Source organism: Anser brachyrhynchus, assembly GCF_964034855.1.
Source record: "Anser brachyrhynchus genome assembly, chromosome: 5".
NCBI lineage: Eukaryota > Metazoa > Chordata > Aves > Anseriformes > Anatidae > Anser > Anser brachyrhynchus.
Genome location: NC_137699.1, coordinates 9,846,748 through 9,866,074, shown reverse-complemented (window position 1 = coordinate 9,866,074; position 19,327 = coordinate 9,846,748). Strand labels below are relative to the sequence as shown.

General features: G+C 37.6%; 1 protein-coding gene across 18 annotated transcripts in view; it reads left to right on the top strand.

The window, feature by feature from the left end:
- Nucleotides 1–19,327, top strand: part of ANO3 (anoctamin 3) — a 262,541-nt gene that overhangs the window by 45,280 nt on the left and 197,934 nt on the right. The window lies entirely within an intron of this gene.

Below are 19,327 nucleotides of genomic sequence, written 5' to 3'. Positions count from 1 at the left end.
AGAATGAGTCTGTCTCAATCTCTAACAGAACCACAGTTGATCAATGTAATCTCACTTAAGTCCTTAATGCCTACTGAAGTGTTGAATGGAAATATATTTAAGGAATCCCTTGTAAGGATGACTGCTCCAATATCTTGTGGACTACATGTATTTGGACTTGCACTGCTCCCAAAGGATAATCTGATTTTTTATTTTCATGTTTTTTATGATCACTGGAACAAAATGTAAGCAAGAGAAATAGGTAATATCTGAATATGTAACACTTGTCCTGTGACAGGACAACCTGCAAGATCTGGAAGACTGCAACTTCCACTCAGCTCAAGTAGGTGAATGTGGAAATAACTGAAATTTTCAACTCTGTGAAGAACTTCTGGAACAGCTGGTCCTTAAATTCAGTTCTTGCACCTGAAAATGGACAAATGATGTCATGCTATCTGATCTGTTGCAAGAAAAAAATATCTTGTGCTTTCCTTACTAGAAATTTATTTTTTATGAACAAGTTGACTAAATTTCCTATATTTTTTCATAGTAGAAATGCTTGTGGAATCTGGGGATTTTGTGTAAACAGGTCTTTGCAAGTTCAGGAATTGCATTTGTGTCTGTTCCCTGGGATCCTGCAATGTGACTTTAAAATTACCTCTCCTACCCCAAACTGTCATTAAGGAACTTGTGCCTGCAGTAGGTGATGCGCTTTGCTACATTACCGGAAAGTCCAAGTAATCTGTTCTAGGCCATCCTGTCAACCAAATCAAAAATGAATATTCAGCTTCAGTAGTGTATTTTTAGTGGGATGGTAACACATTTGCAGGAGAGAGAGTAAAAAAAAAAAAACCTCCTTGTGGGAGTCCTATGTTGAAAATACATACTTTTTCAAAGAATTACTTATTGGAATTATTTGTTGCAAATGGTTTACTTGGGCTTGCATGATATTGATCATCTTGTATAAATGCATTGTCAATGTGTTAGGGGGATTTTTTTTTTTTGTTTTTGTATCATGGGAAGAATGAGGTAAATGCTGGTGCTTCATATGTTTCATATTTTTGATTTGAATGAATGGTTGTGGTCCATGGAATGGAGTGCTAGTGCAGTTTCTCTTTCTTTGAAAATTTTCCTTGATATACTTTGCCAGTGGTTGAAGCAAGCAAGTCATCCATAGTTCAGTCTTGCATTGGGTTGGCAGAAATCTGAATGAAACAGTGACTAAGTTGCATTGGGATTCCACATGTCATTTCCTAAAAGGAACTTCTACTTGCTCACCCATAGCTATTAAAAAAAAAAAAAAGCTTTTGCTTGTATTAAAATGAACCTGATTTCTTCAAGAATCATCTGTTTCTTAGCATGTTGTCTCATAGACAAAATGAAACCTTTGACCAATGGAAACAAGAAACATTTCTCTCAGGCGATGACAATAGTATAACAATCTTCCAAGACATCAACATGCATCATACATCAGGGTGTTGCACGTGGTTTTGCTGGTGCTGGCTCCTGTGTGCCATAGTATTCTACTCTCTAAAGATTCCAAATCTTTCACGTAATCTCTATGCTTTTTAACAAATGAAATATTTTTGAAAAGGATTTGAAGAACTCTGTTCTAAAATCATACCGAGCACCAACAAATAAAGGTATGAAACATTAGGACTCAGTGTAAACCTGGAAGAAGCATTAGAATATTTTCTTCTGTTCACATGTATTATGAGTTGTTGTTGAGAAGTAAATTATCATGCTTGTGCCATGACATGTACAAAACAGAATTCAATATAAAAACATGGTTGCTTCAGAGAAAGCCTTCTCCTGTAGCGTGCCGATTGTTTTAATTATAAGCATGGCGCTCTGTTAATGCAGAAAAGTGAATACTCTGACAAAGTTAAGTGGTATCCTGAAATAGTATGATGTTCTATAAACAGGAAATGGAATTTTCATTAGACCTGGTGTTTATTCAGAGTTACTGGGACACAAAAACTTCTTAACTTTGTTTTTTTTCCCCACTTTAACCTTATCAATGGGATATAAATAATCAGTTGTTTTCCTATGCAACTCTTCTTAAATAAATAAATATATATATATGCTTAACTTTCTGTATATCACTGTCTTCATCACTGATGCAGGTACCAATCCCAAGGCATATTTTATTTGGGATCTGCGAGTATGTCAATATATTCCAGAGTAACAGAGTAACTAGTAATACTAGTAATATCCTAGAATGTGAGGGACAGTGTTGTCAACCTTTGTGTGTCCTGATTTTTCCACATGGACCATCTTTATGGTTTGACTAATAGCGTAGTATTGAGACTGTTTCAAAAGATAGAATTTTGAAACAAGTGACTGACCTTCTTTAATAAAATGCCTAGTGACCACGTGAAAGGCTAATGTCAACTGATTGCCATGGCACTAAGGTCAGCTAAACTCTGAGTGAAAGCTTGAGTGGAGCACACATACCTATAAACACACAGGATAATGTTGAAGCTGATGGTTTTTAAAGAAGCCAAGCAATCCTTAAGAAAATAAAGTGATACCTTATTTAAAAAAAAAAAACAACTTCAAAGAACTTTATTTTTAATACATGATAACATGAGATAACATGAATGCCCATGTTGCAGATGGAGCAATTTGTCTTGACCAATGGGCAACTGAAGGTTATTTAAGCTAAAGAAATACAGAACTAGATCTCTGTATCTGCCAGGGCAGAAGTACCTTCGGGACCTTTGTATTTGCAGTTCAGAGTTCTCACAAGAAGTGAAGCCAACCTCAATATTCTAGCTGTAAATATTTGTTCAGGCTTAAACCTTATCACTGATAGGTGCTGTTCTGTTTCATCTCACTATTGTGGAAGTGACTGGGAACATCCAACCTACAATAATGGCCTTATCTCCTGATTTTTGTTTTATGACTGCAAGACGGAAAACATTCTCAAGCATTTCTTGACTTATCTTCTAATGTGTGCCAGAATGTGGTTTTGTATAACTTTCTCATGAATAAATATTTTTATTTTTTTTAAATATCAGCACATGAGCATAAGTGGGGTTGGAGTACAGCCCTCAGACCCTCCTGAAATGAGAAATGTCATAAGTGACATGGCTTTGACTCTATGACTTCTGTCAGAACTATTCACACAAGAAGGAATGAAACGTTCAGGCTGGGAACAAACTTTGTTTTCTGTGATCCTCCTACTGATGAGTGTTTTGGGGAATGCATCTCACATTTTTCAGATAAAAATGCTATTTTACCTAAGTTACTTCCACAGTTGGCCTGCTTTTGTTAGCAATCCCCTAGATACTTAATGTAGACATCAAAGGATCAAAACCAGGTATCCAAATCATAGCGACTGACAAGGGTTACTCTTGAACATTGAAGGATATATTCCTGCAAAATGCGTGGAATGATTCTCGTGGCATAAGACAACAGGCTAATAGGGTGCTCAAGGAAAGAAAAATGTGAGTTAATGGGTAGAGAAGATAGAAATCAAACGCTTTCAGTAGTTACCAGTTGGGCAACCATGACCATCAATGTAGTAGGTGTGCATACATAGTAACAACTGTATTTTAGCAAAGCTAGAAGACTGAATAGCCTTTGGGAGTTAAAGCAGTGGTAAATGAGCAACCTCCCCTGCAGCTACCACCCCCTTTTTTCATTTCTGAAATGGTTATAAGAGGGAGCAGCAGACTGAACTCGAGTGCTCTCTATCAACCCATTTAAGTAACAGCCCTCTAAGTAACCTGTCTAGACAACTTGCTATACTCACCTCCTTGGAAGAGCTCACAGTGGACAAATTGCAGTCTCACCTCATAAGAATGAAGTTATATTATTTATCATATCAGCTGAAAGTAGAACGCAGAGCGGTAGACCCCTGTCTTTTAAATGGAGCATTTACTTTTAAAATTTGAAATATTTAATGATAATTCTACCATGTGAAAAATCCAAAACCTACAAGTTACTCGTGAGTTTCTTCTGATTGCAAAGTACAAAGCCCTATATGACCATAACTCCTGCTTAACTATGCTTGACAAAACATGTTTCCATCTCCACTGGACCATCAGAAGAATCCTCCTAAACTAGCGTTTCCTATTTCTGAAGTTTACCAAATTTTAGTTTATGAATCAAATTTTCTCCTCCCCTTAATTTAATTTCTGAGAACTGCTTTGTTTGCAGTGCAGTGTCCAGAGAACTGGATAACTAAGCTGTAGTTTCCTGCAGGAGTCACCTGAACCCCACCCCTGATTTGCTTTACTCCTAGTAGGACTATACAGGAAAAATAAGACTTTACAGGAAAAACAAGTGAAAAAAACACCAGACAAAAAGCTATGTCTAATAATTGCAGTGCAATTGAAGGTCTGTATATTAAAATCAGTTTTGGATGAAGCTGCAGCCTGTTGTAGAATCAGAGCTTGAAACTCTTCCACTAACCCAATTTTTTGAAACTATCCAAGTGTTTGTAAAATCAACAATTGTAACAAATGATTGCACAAAGGTTAGATGCTATTTTCTACTTTCTTCCATTTCTTCTTACACAATAAGAGGTCAAGGAGTGTGAGTTTTTTCCTTGATTTCAAGAAGCAACTGAGATCTTGGTTTGAAGATCAATATTCCGAAACAATCCTTCTACTTGTGCCACAGCAAACCACTGCTTCACTGAAAGCCGTCAGGCAACTTAATGACATGAGAAATAGAGCAGAAATGGTATTAGTCTCTTACCCTCAGTGCAGCAGTACGGATTTCATTATTTATGGATAAACATAATTACTACCTATCTTTTTCACCCTTATATTGAATTCAAACTTTATCTTGGAAACAAATGTTATGTCTGTGTCGTTGATCAGTAATAAGTTCTCAATTTCAAAACAAAATAGGTATCTTGTGTAGGGATTGCAGGAGAAGGGAAACTGGGGTAGAAAGCATCTGTGTTCCTGTATTTATGGAGGCTGGAACTTGAGACATTGCATAGAATGCTCTCAGTAGAGCTATGGCTTTAGTACTGAGAAGAGTCAGTCTTGCTATTCAAGCTTAAGATGTATTAGAGGTACATGTGGAAGATGGTTCATTTCGGCACTGCCCTCTGTATCAAAAAGTTCATTAATAATGTGTAAAATAAGCCTGTAGCTAATGAATAATTCAGAGATCATATAGAAGCTGAGTGTACTGAGGCATTCACCTCTGCCCCTGGGGGTCATGACTTTGATCCTCGCATAGCTACAATAAATGGAAACTAAGCTGAAAATAGAAACTTAATTTTTCCCGGAGGTATCATTTCTCTTCTGTGCTCTTCCTTCCTATAACGAGCTATTTACTTTTGGTTCAAGGGTGGGGTAGGTTAACTAACTCTAAGTAAAGATACTTTAATGATTTATAATCACGGGTTTTATTTCCCAAATTCCCTCAGTAGCAATAGATGAAATATGTCTACATAAAGAATGTTACCCTCACAGGTATTTCAGGAACTTGGCATTTTTTGAAAGGTAAAGTCAACATTTATAAAATATCAGTATAGACTCAATAACCAAGCTCAAAACAATGAGAGCGAGAATCAGGCCCGAGCAATCTTTTTGTAGCACGCTATCTGAAGCCTGGAAAAGCTGACTACAGCAATGAAACACATGCGTCTTGTTAGCAGAATTGAGGCTAAATGGTTTTTCTTTCTTTTATTCTTTAAACAATGAGTTTATATTGACAAATGAGTGTCCAGTATGCCATAAGGATGCAAGATGACAGCACAGATGGGGGAGGTCACTGTTGTATTTAAGGTTTCCTTAAAAATTTTAGGGTAAGGATATATCTTTGTATGCTACTAAAATAAAATGATGTTTTGTGGCACTGACTTCCAAAAAAAAAAAAAAAAAAAGCCTGAATGTTGTGAGTGTTATAAACAGAATAGATATATTAATAACTTTGGTAAGTTATTAATATATCAAATATGTTTGGTAAATTCTAACCTAGATTAGAAATTAGGAGCAAGTTTTTCACTCAGAGGGTGGTGAGGCACTGGAACAGGTTGCCCAGGGAGGCTGTGGATGCCTCATCCCTGGAGGCATTCAAGGCCAGGTTGGATGGGGCTTTGGGCAGCCTGCTCTAGTGGTTGGCAACCTTGCCCAGAGCACGGGGTTTGAAACTAGATGATCTTTAAGGTCCTTTTCAACCCAGGCCGTTCTATGATTCTGAGTAATAAAGGATGCTCTTCAGGCAATGTAGAATACATTTGTATTTGATATTTGAAGGCTATTTACTGTAAAGCTTGACAACTCTGTCTAGACAGCATACAAAGAGGAAACAAATGATGTCAGTACGTAGTCTATAAGCTATTGCTTAGAATCAGTTTCAGTTTCTTTTATCTTAATAGAGAAAAAAAAACACACTTGGGATTCTGTTACACCACCATGAATACACAGAAACTCTACTAGTTTCATGTTCTGCTAGACCTTATTAATATTTCTTTATATACTATGTCCTCAATTAATCTGATTTAAAAAAAAAAAAAAAACACAAAAACTTCCTGAAAAAACATGTTTAGTAATATTTAGAAGGGACATCATGGGAGAGAGAGAGAGAGAGAGTTATCTGTGCAGGCAGATGAATGTTATAAATAGAAAGAGCTTTGAGTGGTGCTGGAAGAGTCGAGTGTGTTTTTCCAAGAGCACATGGTGAGAAAGAATTTGGCTGCCTATTAGTCTCAATCCTCAAATGTTCTGTTTAGCTAGTAAAATAATAAATTGAGATGGTATTTTTACGAATTAAGCATTTGTACATGTAAAGGTATTATTAATTATTTAGATCTCCATTGTATCTATGCTTTGACTTCTGGGGGATATGTTGAGGCATGTCGCTTAGATCCAAATACAGGCATCTCTTGAGCCAGTGCAATTATGCCAGATCTCTTTAACTGCGTATATTTTGTGAGGATGATCAACGTCAAGTGTCTGTTTTAATGCTTTGACTGAACGCTGAAGGTGACTACTTCTAAAATACATACATCCTGTTCAATATTAAAATTAAAGAGCACGTATTTCTTTGCAACCAAAAAAAAAAAAAGGCCAGCATCCTAAATTAGATGATGCATCATAAGTCTTTTAAGTAATAGCCTACCTTATTTCGCTACTATTCTACTTCTGTTTTGCTCTGTAATGCTATGTGTTTTATGGAAACTCATATTGTAGTTAACTAACATTTCTGTCAGAATGTTATTAAAATGAAAGGCAGTTAAACAGCACTTAGTTAACTTGCTTCCAAGGAACAGTATGATGTCCATTGAAATGAACTTGATTGGTCTTACCAGACTACTGAAGTGCAATCTGCTTTCCATAGTACCTTTTCCTTGTATGATTAGAAATGAAGAATTTTTTTGTAGTTTTTAGAAAGGAAATTCTCTCGCCTTTATCAGCATGTTTTTGTTTGTTGTTTGGTTTTCTGGTAGTTGCTTTAATTATCTTTTTCCTTAATTATTTTTTTTCTCCCTTCTTTTCTTTCTAGAATAAGGATTGACAGCTCAAACCAGTCTTTCAGTCATTATGATTACAAAGGTTGCTGGCAGATACCATACAGGGAGTAGCATTGGAACTGTGAATAAGAGGTTAAAACAGATTTCTTCTTTCCTTACATAGGCATTGATAGATGACTAAAGAGTAGAATTGTCTGAAGTCATTAAAATAACTTAGAGCCTATTCTGCAAGCTTTTTCTCATTTCATCTTGGTATATCTTTGCCTTCTATGTTCCAGACATTTTGATGTTGACATTCCAAAGTTGCTCCCACCTCTTTCCATTCAAAAGTTTTCATTTCTGTAAGACTATAAAATATTAAAGGAAAATGCTCTTGCAGGAGATATTTGTTTACTCCATCTCTCCTTCACTCCAACATCATGCTGCTGAACCTGAACAACAAGGAGTCAGATGAATTATTTAAATGAACCACCATCAAAGTCCTGTGTTGCTGTGTCACAGGTTTATGCTCAAGATTCCTGTTGTCAGATACTATTTTGCTAAGGGGTGAGATATACGAGGTATGTGTCGGTTTTCTCTGAGGTTCCCTGCTAAGGCAAGCTCTATTTGCGGAGCTTTAGAGAGACAAAAATGAATAGAGGCCCTCAGCCTGGAGGCCCTGCCAAGCCAAAATGACTTTTTATTCAATGGTATTTTGACACTGGATTGTCACTTTTCTTTTTGGAGAGGCAATTCCTGATGTACGTCAATCAAGAATGTAATTATATTCATCTGTGTTTTTTTAATGACTGTCTTAAAAAAATGCACAGACTCTGGAAGCTGTGTTTGAGAAAACAAAGAGCTATTGAAAGAGAGAACCTAGTTTTGCTATAACGTTTGTGTTGGCTGGTCAATGTGGCCCTGTGGAATGCCTGCTATGAGGCTCTGACGGTTGCTGCTCATTTCTATTGACAAAACTTAATATTATTTCAGAAATAAACAGTAGTAAAAATAGCAAGTATGTTCTGGGTAGCGCAGATATTTTCTTTCTTTCTGTCAAAAAGAAAGACAAAAGATTGAGTTATTCAGGATTAAGGAACTGTGCGTGTGTAAAATTAGTGCCATTTTGGTTTGTTTATCAAAACCCAACGAGACCATAAATCTTCAGAAGTCAAGGATCTAAAAATTAAGTTGAATGAAGTTTATTCCAAATGTTGACATCTTTTTTCTTTTTTTTTTTCCTTGAGAGGATCTTGGCCTTGTCCTCTGAATTTAACTAAATGATGTAACATGTTTTTATATTATTTTCCTTATTTCTGGAGGAACAGTTTTGTCATTAGTACACACTTCTCACACAGGATGTATTTCTGGCTTGTTCATTAATGTCAGGAAGGAAATAGAGGGGCACTGAAAAGCATACAGATAGGTATCCCATTGGTAGATGTTCTGTCAGCCTCAGATCCACGTAGTCTTAAATACATTGTATTTTTTCCCACATTCTGTTATTTCTGTTTGTATTATCAGTTACAGTGGACCTAAACTTGCTAAGTGCAACTTCTGTTTTTAGGACTTTTATTTTTAGGAAACCTTTCCACATGTTTTCCTTCTGATTTTCTTTGTTTTGCCAGGAAAGCAGAGATGACTTGGGATCTCTGAGGGGAATTGTTATGCTTTTCTGTCCTTGATAGGATTTGAAGGAATTCCCTTATTTATGTCAAAAGTCCACCTCGCTTGGTATCCTGTTTCTGGCATGGGTCAGTATCTGCCCTTACAAAGGAAAGGAGAATAGGAACACATCCTGTTGGCCATATTTCCAGTATGTCCTCAAGGATATCCTACCATGTGATCAGAACAAACAGTGATGAAATCCTGCAGGAGGTATGGCACCCAGCTTGAGAAAATCAGTCGTCAACCTCACACGTGCACAGTTGGGTCGCTTGAGACTGAAGTTCCCAAATCACTGATTTTAGCTAGTTCAGAACTGGGATAAAGTGTACTTAAATGGACTGGGGGCAGGGGAAGACCTGCTAAAAAATGATCCTCTTATGATGTACGCTGAAAAGCCTCCAAACTGATTTTGACTCTCTTTTATGCAAATCATGTTTTTCAATTTCAGCTGGTCTGTTTCTCTCTCTCTTTGTTCAGGGTCAGAGAATGTTCTCTTCTGTCTTCTGATCAACTGAATATACAGCACATGAAACAGTCTTCCTCTCTTACTAAATTCCTTTTTTTTTTTTCTTGACCTTTGCATAACTAGTCATCCGTCCATCAAATTTTATTTGGTTTCATCTCACTTATGACTTTACGTTTCACATGGCATGTCTGGATTTATTTTTAACATTTTTCTTGCTCATTCCTTTACACCTCTCACTTTTAGAATGACAACTTATCCAAGTATATCATAGGCTTTAAACATCGGTATTCAGTCCATTTCTTGAAACCAGTTGTCTAACTGTACCTTATTTTTTTTAACCACTCTTTTAATACTTTGACTTACGTTGAATTAATGTTACTTTCCCTTTCGCTTCTGGTGCCAATAGCATAATTTTACTGATATTATTTCTGAGTAGAAAAGAGTAAACTTATTTTCTCCTTTTTTAAGTCTACAAAGTTGTACATGTAATTTTTTTTTGGGGGGGGGGGGAGGAAGAAGAGGAAATAAGGAAAAGAGTTTGAAATTGATATTTTTAGACTTTTTGGGTGCAAGTGACAAAACTATACCAGATCTGGTGTGATGTATGCCATCTATGTAACTTTAAATGTCTTCAGTGATAAGGAAATTGCTGTTAGGCAATTTCTGGAAAATTGAGATGTGAAGAGATTGAGGAGCCTCAAATCAATAAATAAATAAATAAAATAAACATTAAAGTTCCTTCTGATTTTACACAGAATTAGGACCCCTTAGTATTTCTGGGAAACAGGTCCTGACTCATTTGCCCAAGCCCATAAAGCAGCTGGGAGATCTAAGTTCTATAGAGCTGCTTGTGGGTTTTAATATACATACGTCTACATAGGCGTGTGTATTTTCAACTATTCCAAAATTACATTATTTATTTGGTGTGCTATATAATGCTTACTGGATGATCTTCAAGAATAAAATGTCCCTATAACAACACTTTCTGACTCTAGACAGCAAAAATAATTTGAATGTATCAGTGACCCCTTCTCACAATGGCAAATATACACATGGAATCAGGGTATACTCTGGTAAGTCCAAAGAGAAGACCACTACTGGAGTTAGAAAGGCATTTTTATTTCCATGTGATAAGCTGATCTTTCCCATTCAAAAATAGGCACAATAAGGAAGAACAAGGCTTCCTGCTAGTGCAAGGCTGAGTTCACTATTGGTTCACAGAGTTACACCTGTTTGCTTCAGATGAGTGATCTACCTCAAACTCACCATGCAGACATAAAAAGCTTTTAATCCTGTAGGATGTTACCACAGGGAAGTTGAACTGTGAGCAGAAAATCATCTGAACAATCAAGTGAAACACTTGCAAGAAGTGATTTAGGGAATTAAAGAAAGAAAATTGTAGTTTAATCTTCATAAGGAAATAGTTTTGGTGTAATAAAGTAGTCGTTTACTGATACTCCTATACTTTAAGCACTGATCTTTGTTTTAAGTAGTAGTAATAATAATAATCATATAGCATCTTTAGCTATTTGTAAAGGAGGAGATGAAGTGAGTTTCAAAGAGGTTTTTACTTTTTATTTTTTATTATTTTAGAAATGCAAATTGATTTCTCTGGAGGGAGGAATGCTTACAGACAGCTTTGCAAAAACGATTTTGTAACTAACAGCCTAGAGTGAAAAAAAATGGTATAGCCTTTCCTCCTGAAAAGATAAGGGAGTGAACCAAGGAATCTCTTAGATGTGCCAAGCTTGTGACAATGTGCTTTCTGAAGAATTTTGTGGTGAATTGAGATGTCGTTAAAACCTGGAACAACTCACAGTGCATATATACATATGTTGACTTCTTGGAGAACAGATTGGGAAGGCGACCACTTGGCACCGTCAGCACTCCTTTGTTCTTTGCAGCACATGCAATGTGAGCATGAAACCAAGGTGTGGGTGCAGTCGAGGCTTTGGATTGGTAACAGCAAGTCATACATAGCCGTGTGTGAATGTTTCTTCTCACCTTTTGAAAAGATACTTAAAAAAAAAAGGCATAAAAAAAAAATCTTAGAAACGTGAAGCTACTACATGTTCCAAGTTGGCGCGTGAGCTTTGTTCAAACTGTCCTCCAAAAATCGTTCTGATGATAATGCCACAGGTGTAATGATGCCATGAAGCTCCTCCTCTCTGCCTCTGCACACGGAAGAAGGGCAAAAGTTTTCTCATTTATCTCTTTTCCTTAAGTAGGAGGAAAAGCCCTAAATATGTTCTTTACACCTGAAAGAACATGCCATCTTGCTAGTTAATTAGCAGGCTTCTGCAGACTTGTTCTGCAGCACGAGCTTTCATTAGTAAAGCATTGCCTTTTTTTTATGGTTGCTACTTGCTGTCAGACTACCTGAGTACAGCCCAGACCTGAAGATTCAATTGACTGCAGAAACAATATTAAAAAATTGAAAGGGGGATACAGAAACACAATCCTGACGGTGTTTAAAAACTTAAAATAACTGTCATGAACAAAATATGAGGCTACAAATTTTGGTAGAACTTGTCATCCAATAGTGCATTTTCAATATAAAGCCAATTATAAGAAAGCTAACAACTTTACTCTAACAAGCATCCCAGTGTCCAAAGCAACTCCAAAGGTACTTTCGTTCCTCACTCTGAAGATGATCAGATGTGAACAAAAGCTACTGCACAATGCTCTCTCAAGATATCCAAATGCATTTTGGAAGAGCTATTTATATCAAATCAAGGTTTTGAGTGTTTAGAGTCAAGATGATAATTTTGTTCCCTAGGTGGAGTTTCACTCGTCTCATTATTTTCCTCTTACCATTACAGTATGAATTATGTTTAGACTTCCTTTATAACCTTACAGAAATATGCAAAGGACCAAAGAGCAATGCAAATAACTTTTTGTTATTGATAGCAACTTATTTGCAATCTCATGGGAGAAGACTCAGCTCCTGAAACTGCTGCTATGTGAGTATATTCTGATATAGTACGTTGCTTACACTATGGCTTAGTATCCAGCACTGTCTAAAGCTGTTTGTGCTTCTCTTCTGCAGTGTCATGTATCTAAAATTTTCTGTGAAACGGATACTGAGCAGCCTGACTGCACCAAGTTCTTTGTTTCCACCCTCTGTGCTGGCACGCACCAGCACTGGCTCTGAGGCTGCTTGTTTGAGAGAGCCTGCTTTCTTAAGTGTCAGCCTCGGATAGCTGCAGCACAACACGGGGATACAATGCAAGTTAAAATTGCGATTGGATTGATTTGAATGTTGGTTAATGCTTAAATGTCTCCAGCGGCTAATAATTTCACTGCATTGATATACTACAATTATACATCATGAAATTCATGTACCTTCGTTTGTTATTCTGTCCTGAAAGTTTAAATCAAAAACAAAGTCAAATTTTGCAAGGAGTTATACAGTAAATTATCCCAACATAGTCTTCAAATCAGCAAGAAGTTCAGATGACGAGTTTTAACTTGGCCATGCTCTTGCAACTTATGTATAGGCTAAAATCTGATATCAGCATTTTGAAGTGCGGTTAAAATTAAGTACCACATAGTGCAGCAGAGAGTTGTAAGCTTGATCATCCGTAGTCAGCATTTTGTGAAAGTTTTGTTCTATGAAAACCAATAGTGAGCATCATGTTCTTTAATGACAGAATATGGATGTTTCCTGACTAAAGCTTTTTTTCTAAGTATTAAATAAACTGTAAGAAAAAAGAGTTTATAGGTTTTTGGGGAAGATAACTTGTTAAAAATGGCCATTACCAAGGGCAACTTCCACCGGCAATGCATGTCAATTGAATCTTTGTCATTCTTGACACTTTTTTCATTATTATAAATGCCTTTGCAATTTTAGCCTAGACATGGAACAAAGATTTGTGAAATACCTTTTAAGACAATGGCATGTTTTAATGTTTTTAACAGCCTCTTGAAGATTGAACCCACAACTGTAGTTTTTATTTAATTAAGAAACCTTGATATAAATCATTTCTTTGTACTCACTGCATTTTTTAACTTATCTCAAACTATCAGATCCAGTAACACTTTCACAGTGAGTAAGGGGGGCCTTGGGTTTGGGGTTTCTGCATTTGTGTCGATGAGGAATGTTTCCCAGTATCGGGATTCTTAACAGATGAGAGCTATGCTATAGTGCTGCAGTATTTAGAAAATGTCTGAAAGAACAGAGAAAGTCAGCTGTGCAGCAAAACAAAGGGCATTCTGCTCCACAGCATTCACTCAAATGGCATTTACTGCAGAAACTGGACGTAGCAAAGAACATAACTGGTGAATAAGAAGTGACAAGATATTTCTTCATCTTTACTGCTTCTGACTAATATATTTATTTAGCTTTGGCATAAGTTAATATTTGTAAGGAAAATCCTCAGACTTGGCTGTTGATGTCAGAATATCAACTAATTAAGCAGTATTAAAGGGTAATTTTTGAATCATTCATGTGTGAAAGATTTTTCACATGACACGTAGCGTAGTTAATGACATGATGTACATTGAGAACTACTACATTAGAAGACCTTTTTATAACAAACTTTGCATTTGAAGAACACTGCAGAATGAGGTGGAACGTGTAAAAGCTGATGACATGGCAAGGGGTTGGCTTAGCTGAAAAACAGTTGAAATCTGAATGATTTATTACTTGTGCAACTGTACTCTGAAATGACTAGGGCTCCGTGTGACACAACTTTCCCTTGACACACTGCACTGAATCAAGGCCAGCAGGTCGAGGGAAGTGATTGTGCCCCTGTACTCGGCTCTGGTGAGGCCGCACCTCGAGTACTGTGTTCAGTTTTGGGCCCCTCGCTACAGGAAGGACATGGACGTGCTCGAGCGAGTCCAGAGAAGGGCGACCAAGCTGGTGAGGGGTCTGGAGAACAAGTCTTACGAGGAGCAGCTGAGGGAGCTGGGCTTGTTCAGCCTGGAGAAGAGGAGGCTCAGGGGAGACCTCATCGCTCTCTACAGTTACCTGAAAGGAGGCTGTAGAGAGGTGGGGGTTGGTCTATTCTCCCACGTGCCTGGTGACAGGACGAGGGGGAATGGGCTAAAGTTGCGACAGGGGAGTTTTAGGTTGGATGTTAGGAAGTACTTCTTTACCGAAAGGGTTATTAAGCATTGGAACGGGCTGCCCAGGGAGGTGGTGGAGTCACCATCCCTGGAGGTCTTTAAAAGACGTTTAGATGTAGAGCTTAGGGATATGGTTTAGTGGAGTACTTAGTGTTAGGTCGGAGGTTGGACTCGATGATCTTGAGGTCTCTTCCAACCTAGAGAAATCTGTGAAATCTGTGAAATCTGTGAAGGCTGCTCTGGTGGTATTGTTATTCCTATAATCTCATAAGTCTACAAAATCATTAGTAGATGTGACTCTGTAAATAGCAATTTTGCTAACTGCCTTACATATAGGTCTTTCTACAGAGTTCAGGAAATGGGAAGTGCCAAAGTAATGATCAAACTACTACTACTTCATCTTCTCTCTACCTATACACGTAACAAATTTGTATTTAAAATCTGTCTATCTTTTAAGGAATAGTTATTGCATTATTTTTTTTCACAATGACTACATTTCATAATGCATTCAAATAGGACAACCTCCACAGAAACCGGGAGGCAATGTGTAGACTTAGTTAAGGGAACAACTGGACCTTAAGTTTTGACTTCCTTATTTACTTTTCATTCTTTTCCATTTGGCCTCTTTCATGCTGCTTATGGGCTACTGATAAACTCTACTCGTGTTACTATTTTCACGTGTGTAACAGGAGGAGTGCACTCTGCTCGCAATCCTGTGTCACTATCTGAAATTGCTTGTCTTCAAGGCTTGTTTCTTGTGTCTGTACTCATTGACAAAGGACAAGTTGCTTTCTTAGTGCATGTTGTTTGGTATGATTCTATTTCTGAAAATCATACACAGAATAATTAATGGTGTTCAGGATGGCATACAGAACCAGTAGAATTTGTGTAATTTCTACTACTGGCAGTAATTTGTACTAATGCACAAGTGACTGATACTGAGGTTATGAAGTTTCCACTATTTTTTAACTCAGAAATAGTGCTGTTATTGCACTATAGACAAAAGTTATAGAGGTCATCTCTGTATTTTTGATATTTTCAAAAATAACACCTTGATTAAAAGCTAACTTTTTTGTGTCAAACTGTGGTAAATCTAATGAGTTAAAATGCAGAGTCCATGGCTGAACTTGGTAGCTCATTGTGAACTGGTTAGGACAAAAGACAGAAAGCAGTGTGCAAGCTACTGTTGATGGTGATGGAAGCGCATCTTCAAAACTGGAAACATGAACCCACAGTTTCAGTAAAGAAACCAGTCTGTTATGCGTATATCAATGACTTGTAGACTCTGGAATCAATCATTAAAAAGAAATAAGCATTGTGTCACTTAGCTAATGAAATATATTGCTTATTTATTTTTGATGCTGGAAGTCGTCTTTGATTTGCTTTACTAAAAATGGCTACGCTAATATGGTTCTTCTGAGACATTCATCCTCTGTTCTCATCATGCAATCCGTCTGTAAAACATAAAAATGATCAATGCGGGCATAGGTTCATGGCTAATTTCTTCTCATCCTCTGTATTCCTATATCAATAACCTTTTTGACTCACATTTTTTCTTAATTAACGTGATGGAAGATTTGTACCTTGAAATATGACACTACAGATCAATAAGTACTGGGTAAAATGTGCTTTGCCTGTTCTTATTTCTGTGTTAGTAGTACTGTTGATTCATTTTTTTTTCTGTAAAAAGGGTGTTGTGACAAGAAAAAAAAGTTTAACCTTTGCTTTCTCAAAACCTTTGAACAGCAAGTTGCATACTCAGTTTATCTGCAGTACAAATAGCATTTTCCAGCAGGCCGTGTTTGGACTAGCTAGGCGATATCCAAGCCAAGAAGAGTCTAACAGGGAAAAATGAAAGTGTTATTTCCCTGCCTTAACCTTAGCCTAAGAAGTAGTCTGAGAGAAACCTGAGGAAACTGCCTCCACCAACTGGAGGTAGCAACTTAAAGCATGATTTTTAACATTCTCTCCTATTAATAATATTCTTGTCCTCACGGTTCATATGCCATTCAGTTCATGTTCTTGTGTTGCAATTCTCACTCATCTTAGAGAGAACTTGAAATAGAGAACTGGTGTGGCTGATAGTTCAACACATCAACTTTAAAATGAAGAATGAAAAGGAACTTGAACTTCCAAGGATATTTTTTTTCTGCAAAATCTCTTTTTGGACCAATTCTAAGTCTCTGATGTTGCATATAATAATAACGGTATAATTAATAAAAATTAAGTCTATTTAGTGTTTGGTTTGAAGTTACTTAATCTTCATGATCTACAACATAAAACTTTAAAGTAGATTTTAACTTTTAGCCTAAATTATAATGGCTTGAAATTGGTTACTAATTCAAAGTGCAACTGTTCTGCAGTTGCTGGAGGTAAAGTGGATGTTCATCATGCTTCTAGTCAAGAGCTTTTACTGTTCTCCCTGAAAGCAAACAAAACCACATCTGTTTTTGTTTGAGCTTGCATAGTTTGGGCTTATGACTTTTTGAGAAATATGCACCAATCAAATATTTTCAGTTTTAAGATGTATAAATAAATAAGCAACAAGGCATCCATGACAGAGAACTAACATAGTTAGATGGATAAGGACAATGTCTACAACTTCCAGTGAGATGAAGTAAATTATAAGTAAAAACAGTCCTTTTCAACCGTGCAAAATTAGGTCTCAGCTTTTTCTCCTGACTTTGATCTTAACTATCTCAGTCGTACTGTATGGGAGTCTGGGAAAGATATTCAGCTTTGATTACTTAGCTCCACATCTGTAAATTGGAATAAGATCCTCTATTGCTAAATTGAGGATGCAGAGGTATGAAAACCAATCAATTTTCAGAATTCTGGATAATAGGACTGTGAAATGTTGGTTCCTCGTGACTTCATACAGAGGGCTGTTTCAGGTTTTAATACCTTGGCTTTTTTGTCCTTTACTGGAGAATGACAAAGATGTAGAGGTACGCTTTGCAGAGGCTAATGAAGACCATTCAATCTACAATAAAATTATCAATTAAAAAGTGATTGTTTTTTACTCTTCATCCTTTGTTATCAGTTTTCAGATAGTATTGCACAGGTGTTAAAAACAAAACCAGACAATAGTACCAATATGGTCTGGGGGCCAATTCAAATTATATTCTCTAGGGGAAGTGATGTCTCTATCTGCCCGTTATTCATGACTTCCATGGTTTCTCAAACGCAGTTGTGAAATAACCTGCATAATCTTGAGCCGATTAGGAAAAATATTCCTCCTTAGATCAGCAGTCTGAGCACTCAGTCCTTCCTTTTACTGGACCAGACTCCTCCAGCTTTTACTGGACCATCTCATGATGCCTGGGGTCCCTGAAGGCCATACCATTCTGTCTGCTATGGGTTGATGTCAGAACGTCTTTATGCATTTTCAAGACAGGAAGGGTTGCAGTTTTCCGTTTGTCTGATGAGCCCTGGGCCATGCCAGCACCAGGGGCCCGTTTCTTCTCCACAGGGAAGAGGGGCCATGAGCACTGTTCAGGTCCACATCTGTAAGCTCAAAATATCAACCTGTGCAGGGCAGAGCCAACAATCCTCATCCTACTCTTGCCTTTGACCGAGAAATACCCAGCAGTGAGATCAGGCAGCGCTGTGCATGTGATGTGTTCAGCTGTGGGAGCAGGATCTTTGTGTGGAGACACTGAGTGAAGAGACAGTGCTGGCCTTTTGGAACCAGAGCACTGCTTTTGGTGAGCCCGTCCCTGCAATGCGGATATCCCTAGTTTTTATTAGTCCCCTGGGCTCAGTAGGACTGCAGAAAATGGCAAGTATTACAGGTTGCTAAAGCTGTCAAACACATTACCTAGCTACAAGTGGTCTGTACCAGCCACCCAGGTAAGGGCATGTGGTTCTTGGACTGGCCCAGTCTCCATAATGGAGTGGTAGAAGAGAGAGCTCATCTTAGTGAGATCTGCACCCCTTTTGTGCCTCCTTTTTCAGGCTCCTGTAAGTAAATTGATTACATTGACTACTGTTCCCTCAGCTAGTAGCCCTTACAACTCTGATTGTATTTGTAGAATAGACATGAAATTTTGCTATAGTCAGATTACATACACTGAACACATGTATTCACAGCAATAGCAGAGAGGAAAAGGTTTCCTTGAAGCAGATGTAGCTTGCTTGCACTGCCGTTAGTGCAGTGGCTGGCCCTTGCTTCAACTCTGAGTCTTGGAGGTTTGGTTACAAGGATGATAACCTTACAGTAACATCTCAGTGAGTCTGTTTTTGGTGGTCATTCAAGGCACAGGAAACACTGAATAGACAAGTCAATGATCTGCACATTATCTCTGTCTACTGCATATGTGCTACCTCTGTAAGCAGGCTGGGGAGCTTTGCCATTGGAGTGGGTACAGCAAGGCTGAGTCCTGCACCTCCAGCATCCCCTGTCCCTAGGGTATGCCAGCCAGCAGCCTAGGCAGGTCCTGGTCACAGAGCTGGAGTTAAAGCTTTTACCTGATTTGATCTCTTAAGGTTTATCCATTTCTTTTTGCAGTAAGTAGACATATTGGCAACACAAAGCCATTTGCCTCGCTGGCCATAAGCAACAAGGTAGACGCCCCTCTCTGTGTGCCTTCTCTATCCCACGTTTCTCAGAAGTCCTCATTCTGCACTCATTACTGGCAGTCAGTGTTCTTGTCCTAGAGCAAGAGGAAAACAACGAGGACTTGTCTATAGCTTTCACGAATATAATGAGGATGATA